This window comes from Gallus gallus, chromosome 2 (assembly GCF_016699485.2).
Source record: "Gallus gallus isolate bGalGal1 chromosome 2, bGalGal1.mat.broiler.GRCg7b, whole genome shotgun sequence".
In the NCBI taxonomy this organism is placed as follows: Eukaryota; Metazoa; Chordata; class Aves; order Galliformes; family Phasianidae; genus Gallus; species Gallus gallus.
In genome coordinates, this window is record NC_052533.1 from 61,340,498 (window position 1) to 61,351,025 (window position 10,528).

A 10,528-nucleotide genomic window follows, 5' to 3' on the forward strand; every position below is an offset into this window, starting at 1 on the left:
AACCAGACCAGGCTTCATCACACTAAGCATGACAGTGTCACGGTCACTCAGGAGGGTGTCAAAGGAAAACAGCTTCTCTTCAGGCTGGCATCAACCACCCTGGCTTCTATAAACAAACTTATCGCATGTTTCAAAGTAAAAGAGAAGGGAAACAGGCCAGGAAATTATCCAATCTGGTTTTGAATGAGCGCTTCAAGCGACAGAGACCTCAGGAGTCCCATAGTTACCACTGCTAGGAGACGATCCACAGCTAAGAGAGGAATAAAAAGACCCACCCAAGCAGGAGAAGGGCTGCAAAGCTCAGGAACTAGGAGGCCATGAAAGAAAATACATTACTTAAAAAAAAAAAAAAAAGAATAATAAAAAAAGGAAATCAAAGCAAGAACTCCAAAGGAGAAAAGAAATAAGTCTCCAGGATTAGCTGGGAGAAGTAAAGAGAGATCCACTGTCTGAGTACAGCTTTACAAAATCTTACAGCAAAACGACCCTTACAAATAGCTTTATTTCCATAGCCAAAGCAGCACCACAACCTGCATCAAATAACGTTACAATCTACCAAGAAGCTGAATGCATCGGCTTTGATGGGATTTCATGGTGCTCAGTAACTTGCAGGATTAGGTCCCTGCCACCCAGCACCAGGAAGGCACACAGGAGGAAACACAGTAAAACAACCCTGTAGAGTTATATTGTGCGCAGTCTTTTACATACAAGTGAACTGGATCGGTTGTTCTACCTATGCCAACATTCAACATACCACACTGGAATGACTGCAGTCATAGGGGTACTGGAGGCTTCTGAGAAATGCACTGTTTCCCCTAGCTGCTTCCCGGGAGATTACAGCAAACAACCAGGATCTTTGTTGAGTGTTTTGGGGTGGAGGCTACCAATTTTTTTCAGTGGCTGCGTGAGGTTTATTGTCGTGGTTATCAAGAGCAATGGTTAGGTTATCTATCCTATCTACGCCTCTCCATAACCCTCTACAAAACCTACAAGCCCAAAGCATCACCTGCTCCGAACGGCTGTGTTGGGATCACACTGGTGAGGTTATGGTTGTTCCCCTCGGGCCTCAAGCCACACTCACATTTAAACACATCTTTGAACCCATGCTCCTGGACTGTCAGCTTTTTAGGAAGAAAGACACGGTGCTAAGTGAGACAGGCTGCAGGCTGAGCTAGGCAGGGGCTCTGAAGGTGGCACAAAGATGGGATGGACATTAGGGGAACAGCATCCCCGCACGTACAGGGAGGGAGTGCACAGGGAGGGAATGGAGTTAAACCTCCACAGACAGTGCTGTTTTGCCATTCCTTGGAGTTTCAGCAGGTTTTTTGGGTTTTTTTGGTGATTAGAGGAATTTCTACAGCATTTTTGGTAAGAAAAGCACTGTCATGTCAGGAGGAGGGAGACGCCATCTGAGGCATTTTCACGTGCTCCCTTCTTCCAGGGGTGGATATCAGGAATGCTCAGCAATGTAATTGCACAAGTAACATCAGTTTTATTATTATGGCTTTTCTTCCAGCATCTTCAAGCACATTGTACCAGACGAAGAAGAGAGGACTTGGAGGAAGAGATGCCAGAAGAGATGTCCAGAGAGGGATGATGCTGTGGTCGCCTGCAAAGGGATGCAGTGCTCTGAGCATGGGTGAAAGAACAGCAAAAACGATTAAGAAAAGGAAGGACGCTGCTTTTTTCCCCTTGCTGCTGCTCTGTAGGCTGCCCATCTTCCAGCAAAGCCTGCACAAGCAGCTCAGTCCGGTAGCCTTGCCAGCCCTGAGACCAGAACTGAAAGGGATGCTTGTAGGTCAGGTTTGATCCTGAGGAGCCCGTGGGTGGGTGAACAAAGACGGAGTGGGCGTGCATGTAAAAATAAAAGACCATGAGACACCTGGTTCTGAGTACTGCTACAAGCCTAATCCTTTCAGCGCCGTTAATAGCACACCAGACTTCACAGAAACAAAAGCAAGCAGCAAGGCTCTTCCTCTCTCAAACAATAAAATAGAATAGTAAAACAGAAGCAAAGACTGACTCAGTTAGCCTAAGATCTTTTCCATAAAGGTTACTCAAATAAGCCACGTATGGGAGCTCTCCGTGTCTACAACATTTCTGCACTATTATTTGTAATAATATGACACCTCAGCTTGTGGAAGGTGCCACACTGGATACTAATAGCACACTTATTATTAGATTTTCTGCATGGTTACATAAGCCTGCAAAAGGGGAAAAATGTAAATGATTCAAGAAGATATTCTTCCTGTGGTTCTCACGAAGTCTTTAATATCTGAAGGTTGAAGAAGATCCCTCCTGGCATGAAACAATCAATTTTTATGCTTCATTAAAAGAGTTCTTTTAGTACTTTTAAGAAAATGCTTAAAGGCAAGTCAAGCGAATAACGTATATATTTTCTTAATCTAAACAGTTTGTGCTGAATTTTACTCTCAGATCTTCCTAACTCTTCCTCGAGTAAAACTAAGCCATGCGTGCAACTTTGTGTTTGCGTCTTCCTCGTAGTGTGACTCGTAGAGATCTGATGACATCTCGCCCTATCTAAACCCACCTGTGTGAGCGGGCATGGAATTCATGAAAGGACAGAACAAGGACAAAAGCAAGGGGCTTTAACAGCCAGACGAGATTGCAGCTACTCGTAAGTCACTGTCAGCACAGCTGGAATAACTTCTCTGTGCCAGTGTGCTGGTGCTCAGTGTACAAGAACCTGCCCAGCTGTGTGGCCATGAGCACATCTCTTCGTTACTCAGAAATGCACCAGTCATAACAGTGATCCGGGAGGCGTGTGACTATCATACAGTCCTCAGAGGACCCCTTCCCCGAGGTCAGTCAGTGGCATGCACTCATCCCCAAAGCCAGCGTCAGAACCAGCCGGATCTAAGCCTGCTGCCCTCCCCATGGAAATGCTGCCTGACATGATGCATGCCCAGAAGAATGGCAGGCTAATCCACTGCTATTAGCCAAATGTATCCGGTATGAGTTTACAGGTCGCTCGGTCGTATCAGAGCACTGCACACATGGTCACACAGAGCAGCAGATGCAGGAAGGGTTTACTATTCGCTGCAGTATCTGTCCTTACCTGTCAATGAGCTGAAACCTAATTTAAGCCTTCATGTCGTCTCATACTTCACTGCCGTGCAAATGGCAATACAGGCGCTGTTATTTGTGTGCAGGGTCTGCTCACAGCTTAGGTAAGCGAGATAAATCATGTAACACAAATTTGGAGGGCTGGCAGGCAAGTAGCTGTGTGCAGGAATCACTGCTCTTCTCCCTGTAAGTAGAAACGGTGTCTAGCAAACTTACTTTTTTGGAGGACTCAGCGTTCCTGCCCTCATGCATATGGAACAGGCTCCCAGCCCACGGCAAGCCTCTGGCAGCAGCGGGAACCAGGTGGCCATCACCAACATGGCAGAAAGCTTTGCCACCGTGCCACCAGCTCATCTAACCCCAGCTCACTAAGATGGCATGACAGCTGGCTCACCTTGTCTCCGGTAGAGGTGTGGCTTCCACAGATTGATGCAGTGACTTGCAAATTGCAAGCAAATACGCGTAGTGCCTTTTTAGACACCCACTGAACTGCCCACATGAGGGAAGTTGTAGCGTACCGCATCACTGTACCCTGACCTATTGCAAAAATAAAAATAAAATGAAAAAGCAACGATTGCAAAGAGTAAACTGTGGCAAGGATTTCCTAGCACCTGCAGCCAGGTGGTGGTATAGGAGGCCATGCTCAGCCTGGCTTCTTCACCTGAAGGACTGCAGGAATGAGCCATGTTCTGCTTCTAGGTCACACCCCAGGTGAAAAGAGCCATGCAACTGCAGCAAAGCCAGGATGCAAAGAAAGAGCCAACCTTTACATGGGAAGCTTCTAAGGTGCTTTTTTTAAGCCCTGAAGACCACAGTTTGAGGCTTCCACCTTGTGACCACTATTGGCAAGAAGCAAAATAATCTCGAAAACCACCTGGGGTACTGCAGGTCCTCAACCCCTCACCAACTTCTGTAGCTCTGGGAATACAACACTTCGAAGAAAGCCTTTTCCATTCCCACTGCTCCATGAAGGCACCGCTTAACGTTGCAATGAGGGGCAGCTCTGCACAAGCATCGGAGGGCATCCACTCACTTCATCACTGAAAATAAGCTTCCTAAGGACCGGTATCCTCAACCTCACATTCCTAAATTAACCTTCTAAATCCATTTGTAGGAAATAAAACAATGCAGGCTGAACAGCTGCATCTGCCTGTTACTTTAGAAGAGGGCAGAGTTGTTCAGCACCTTTGAGTAAGAGGCTAGCTTTATTTAGGGGACTAACTTCAGTCTCCCCAAAGGAAGATTCAAAGGATCAGGCTTTTTACACACACAAGCAATAAAGCTGCTCGTATTACTGAGCACACAGCCCAAAACAGCTTTCTTGGAATCATTCATACCATCAGCATCCCACATGTAAGTAAGCAATGCCAATCAGATGCAAATAATTTCAGGATTATTTACCACGTTTGTCTAGAAAATCACCTCGCAAGTTGTTTTTAAGCACTTTGTTTGCAAAGAGCTGCAAGAATTGCCCCCAGGAAGGTGGGTTTAATGGGCCATATTTCGTTTTTTCCGGAGAAACAGAAACTTCTGAATACAAAAGTACAGAAAAACATGCTTGGAAACCTGCAAGTCAGGTAAGAGGTCCATTGGAAACTGCAGCTCTTTGATGAGAAATGCTTGCTTGCTCCTGATGCAGGTGGGAGCTACCCACATTCATCGGCGCGTATGAAGCCAGAGAACATAAAAAAGGAGAGAACTACTCCGAAACGTCTTGACTAATGTAATATACCTAGATTGAATTTGTAAGCAGGTTATTATATTAATTATTTAGAGTATTGCCGTAAGACGAGGTCGATTTTTGTGTGTGTGTGCACATTTAGGTTTTTTATGCATTTATAACTGCTGAGTTCTGTTCTTTGCCTTAGAAGAAAGGAGCTGACTCTGCCTTCATTTACACTGATCTAACTCTTAAGTTCCACAGTTACACTGCTGTAAAATTACTATTGTCGGGGGGAAGAGTATTCTAAAATTATCCTGCCGGCGGAGAGCACGGAGCCTGAAACACTCAGGGCTTCCAATACTGCTTTATCAGTACGGCGATCTCGGCAGTGCCGGTAATTCAGCCAGGAGAACCCATGAAAGGCAGTTCTGTGCTGGCACACACCAAGCCACGCACAGCTCCAGCTTCTCAACTGGCCAGCGGCGACGTTGCTCTTAGTAACACGGCAAGATGGATTAGGTACAATAAAAAAAAGGCATTTAGAAAGGCAGCAGCGGGGGAATAAAGTTCCTCCCCTGTGAAAGCTGCTACCGTGCAGGGGAGTGAAAAATGCCAAGTTGTCAAAAAAGGGAAAGCGATAAAATATTCCAGGGACTGAACTAGTAAGTACATTCAGAGATCTGGTTATAATGAGAAAATCCTTGCTCTGGTCTGATCCAGAAGGAACGCAGTGTCATACCCCTGGTGAACCAGACACAAACCTACCGAGACCCTGCAGAGACGTGCCAAGCGCTCTCGCTGTCGTCACCATATCTGCCTTTGAGATCTCACTCTGACTTCTGCTGCCCCTTCGCTCCCGTCATTAGAGGCCAGCCGGCAGATGGACTGACAAAAGGATGGACAGGTCTCCCTGGGGAGCTGCTCTCCTTCAGGAGGCTTCAGCAGACACCCCAGCACTGTGCAGGGAGCTGGGGGCTGCAATGAGCCATCCCCCTCTTCGATGGTCCCCTGTCGCATCCCTAAGCCTTTGGGGTTGTTTTGTGGGATCCATGATTGGAAACTGGCTTTTCTCTGGGATGGCAGGGCAGAGAGGAGCAGGCCTGCTGAAAAACACAGGCAGCTCCTTCCCAGCACACTCCCATGGTGGGAGGAACGGGTTAGGGTTGGCACTTCTGTGTACCACTGGAGTACCTCTCCTATAAAGAAAGGTTGAGGGAACTGGGCTTGTTCAGCTTGGAGAAGAGTAGGCTCCAGGGAGACCTCATTGTGGCCTTCCAATATTTGAAGGGAACATATAAACAGGAGGGAAATGGCTGTTTACGAGGGTGGATAGCGATAGGACAAGGGGGGATGGTTTTAAACTGAGACAGAGGAGGTTTGGGTTAGATATTAGGAGCAAGTTTTTCACTCAGAGGGTGGTGACGCACTGGAACAGGTTGTCCAAGGAGGCTGTGGATGCCCCATCCCTGGAGGCATTCAAGGCCAGGCTGGATGTGGCTCTGGGCAGCGTGGTCTGCTGGTTGGCGACCCTGCACATAGCAGGGGGTTGAAATAATGATCATTGCGGTCCTTCTCAACCCAGGCCATTCTATGGTTCTATGAATGCTGTGTACTCACAGACACCTTGCCGTCTTTCCCATCATAAACCTCTGCAGCAGGTAAGAATGGCACTCACAATCTCATCTGGACCCAGGCCCATCTCTCAAATGCACCCTGGCACGTTACAGCGTAACGAAACCATCACCACAAACACGCTGGTCGCAGAAGGCCCCAAACCTGTCAGCTAACCTCTTCTCAACGTGACAAAAACTGGTGCCACAGCACTGATGTTTCACCCATCTGCCAGAAGGTGACTCACGACGGGGCAGGTGGCGAGCACCCTGCACGGGACCAGTGCCCCTTTCACGGGGTTCGGGTCACGTGTGGGGCTGCGTAACCCCTCTTCGCCCCTTGGTGTGAATCCCCAACCTACCCACCCGTTTCTTTGCACTGAGCAACGCGTACACACATTGTACACACAAAGCAATGCAGATCAGACCGGCTTTCCTGCACGGCCCCGCAGAGACAAGTTTGCAGAGCCGCTTTAAATATCTCCCTTATTCAGAACACAGATTGGCTCGGCGAGGTGGTATATACACATTACTCTGTATACTGTGGATGTGTGAACATATGTTTGATAGCTAGCTCCCCCTATTCCCATACATGAAAACGAGTGCAAGTACACGCTCGCTCTTTTAAAACCTCGCCGCTGCTGACTCGAGCGGCGGTTCCCTGCAGGAATCTCACCCCCTGCCCCTTCCTTGCCGGGGAGGCAGCAGGACTGCAGCTGGCTGCGAGCAGAGCACGATGCTGCGAGCATCAGCCAGAGGGGGCTGCGAGCGTGTGCCGTGCGCCGCCGCCGCCGCCGGGGCTGCGCTGCCTACTGTGCGAGAGGCTTTTCTCGCTTGCGTAAATCATTTCTTGAAATAATAACGCTTAAAATAGTTCAGCAAGTCTCCAGGTTTCTCGCTTTTTTTTTTTTTTTTCCTTCCTTCTCTTTTCAACGCGGAATTATGCACCCTGCACTGAACACGCAGCGCGGCGCGCTGCTCACTACCTGCGCCTGAGACCGCAATTGGATTCCGACGGCACCAAACCCGCAGCGCTGAGGCTGCGAGTCCCTTCCCCAAACCGCCCTCACCTCGGGTCGTGAGCGCAGGCTCTGCAGGTCGGCGTTTGCTCATTCGACGGGATGCTAACGGTGAAGAAAGGGGCCAGACTGCTCGGGATAATGCATCGGACGGTGATAAAAAATGTTTCCATGGAGCCGCGCAGCAAAACAAAAATCGCTGCCCTTTTATCTGATGTGCGCACATTTCATACTCGCAATATGTCTAAAGTGATTTTATGACTAAATCCTGGGAAAAATGCAAAGAATGCTTGGCTAGAAGCATACTTTTCCAGTAAAAACACAACATGGCTTATTAGCTGCGGCACTTGGAGGAGGCTATTCAGCATGAAGTGCATTTTTTCAGCTCGAGACCGAAAACATGTGTTTGGCTATACGTTTGCTTTGGCTTTGGGCACCAATTTGACTGACTATATTAGGAGGGTCTCAGAGCCCGTTCAGCGCAGGCTAGCACGGGCACAAATGAAGCAGCATTCTATTAAGCGTGTCCGGGTATCGCTGCTGAAGGCAAGGTTAAAACCTCCTGACTTTTTCGGAACGTATTAAGGAGGAATAATGGAAAGAAAAAGCTCCATTAGGTACCTCGTTAAGATTTTTGTCGCCGCCGATCAGCAACCTTGTTATGGCAACACTTTTCAAAGTCACTGCCAGAAATGTTAATTGTGGCGATGGCGGGTGGGGACACCGCACAATGCGCTGCAAGAGCGGGACTATTAGTGTTACCGTGAGAACACGTTATGCCATTCCCATTCTATCTTTGCATGCTGGTGGGTGTAGGGTGATGTGACTCCGAATGATGTCAGATTACCCAGCCTACATTTTTTTCTTGGAAAGAAGCTCCTTCCTCCATTTCTCCAGCGGAAGGCCTCGGAAAGGCCGCACTTAGGAGAGATATGGCTGAGCTGCATCGGGCTCTGAGGACATCTCCACGCTGCCTGGAATTTCTTCAGCAGGACAAGGGAGGGAACGCGCTGCTCCAATGCCTGGAAACACTCAGACATGCTCACTGGGGCTTGTGAAACCAGGAGAGCTGATAACGAGGCTTGGTTTTCTGGCCTAATCCCCAGGAAGCAGGATTTCGCTGCCCCATAGTAGGCTGGGCTCCAGGCAATCTCGGGCACGTTTGTAAGCGGGTCAGAACGTCGCTCCTCTGCTCTCCCATTAAAATACTAATTGTGAAAGCTTTTGTTTCTAATCTGCATCTAACAAACGGGCAACGCTGCACAAAGGGGAAGAGTGCAACTCGGTCCAACACGCCTGAAGGGTACACTATCTCCTCAGCATGCAGCTACTACTCATGAAACTGCCCAAGGTAGAGCTTGTCAGGAAACACAATCAAATAATGGGTTTTGCTTTGAGCCAGCAGTGGGTTTGTACCTCTGTGCTCCCCCCATTCCCCAGTGCACCGCAAAAAGCCGAGCGATGAACCAGAGCCCGCAGTTCTGGGGCCAGCCTGGGCACATCGGCCCGGGTTGCACAAACTGCTCCAGGCGGTAAAACCGCACCGGGCAGCAACACTGCGTGCTGTTAAATGCAAAGAGAGAGCAGAGTTCCACCTCAACAGACAGACGCTTGCTGCAGGACAGGTGGCCAAACCATGAGGATTAGTCAGCTCACGTTTGAGCCAAAGAACAAAATATTTTAAAGTCCATTCAGGGGCAGGACACACTCCCTCCTCTCATTTCCAAGCTGCTTTTCCCAACCCCACGGCTAGCTTGTGTTGGCTGGCACTGCCCATGCTGAGCTAGGCAGAGATCAGAAGACTCCCATGTGCGAAAAGATGGGGCCAGATTTTTTTCTGACTGCTTTCTGGTATGCTGTCATGGGTGGAGAGGCAGAAAGATGTTATCCAGCCCAGTTCAGCCTTCCATGGTACACTGAAGGTGAGCACGCTTCTCACCCCTCTCCTTTACCTGTCCTGAAAGGAGAGTGGAGCTCTGTGGATGCCAGAGCTGTGAGACTGGGCCTACACTGATCACCTCACTTCCAGCTTTTCAAATGGCAGCTTCTCAAAATGACAAAACAAACCACATACACCACGTTGAGAAGCATTTGCTTCTCTTCTGGAAGGCTGCGCTCGCTGTAAAGACAGGGATCAGTTCATATTTTTTTCCTCTAGAAAAATAAGATGCAGTATTTTTTCCTCTTGGATGAAGGTAACAAAGAGAAAAACGCTACCTGTGAAACCTGGAAGTTTTTTACTCTTTTAGTGTCTTTCCAATGTGCACTGAAGCTTTAAAGATTAATTCTGAAACTCCCTGAAAAATGAAAGAAAGAAGAAGTTTTCAAATTTGACGATTCTTCCCACACAGGTACACCCTTGCCTTGCCACAGAAACATAGGCTCACATGTGCAAACTCTTCTGCCAGGCATGTGCACAGGACAAGAAGCCTGTCCCGTGGTCTGTGTGGAAATCCTAGTAAAGGTGAAAGCATGGGAAGAATGGACAAAGCAGCCTTAAGCACGTGGCTGTGCCAGGACAGCACCTCAGCTCTTCTCACAGATCTGAGTATTTAAATGTAAGGGGAAAGTACGAGTAACACCATCTTCTTTGAAGTGAGTCTGTTGGCAATTGCAGACGTGTTAATGGGTGTGCATGTAAAAGGAAAAGATTGCTTATCACACATCGAAACATGTATTTTTGTTCATCACAAGACCAACGCATGGGGTTTTCCCTCCGCTGAACAACCCCACTCCTCGTAGCCGTCCCTCGGCTTCTAACATTTCTGCCTGCTTGTCCTATTGCCCGTTGGTGACTGTGCTTCACTCCTGAAATGCAGTTAGCACTGAACCGTTTATACCTCATCCAAGATGCTAGTCTCACACTTGGCACAGCTGATGAGTCCTAAAGGGAGCTACTGCCATGTAAGGCTGCTCGGCTGTGTGCTTAGTGCCACCTCATCCATATCGGTGTCCCATTTACCTTTACAGCTACAACCCAGGCTCGCTAATACACCATCCACAAATGTCAGACCAAGCTCTGAGCTGTCGATTGCTCACTTCCTTTGCCTCTTAACTCTGCAAGAGAATATTCTGCTGATCCACTGCAATTTTTCTGGTGCTTCTTAATTTTTGTGTGCTTACCCTGAGCTGCAAAATGGCACTTTGCA

The 10,528-nt window shown here is 48.3% G+C and overlaps 1 protein-coding gene across 9 annotated transcripts in view; it reads right to left on the reverse strand.

Annotated features, from left to right (window-relative positions):
• The window catches only part of LOC121106455 (ataxin 1), a 206,756-nt gene that overhangs the window by 45,852 nt on the left and 150,376 nt on the right, over nt 1-10,528 (reverse strand). The window contains exon 6 of one of the 9 annotated variants that reach the window (XM_046933599.1): nt 7,431-10,436. The exons of the other annotated variants lie outside the window; for them this stretch is intronic. The gene's annotated coding sequence lies outside the window, so the exon portion shown is untranslated. The remainder of the gene's footprint in view (nt 1-7,430; nt 10,437-10,528) is intronic. 9 annotated transcript variants of the gene reach the window in all.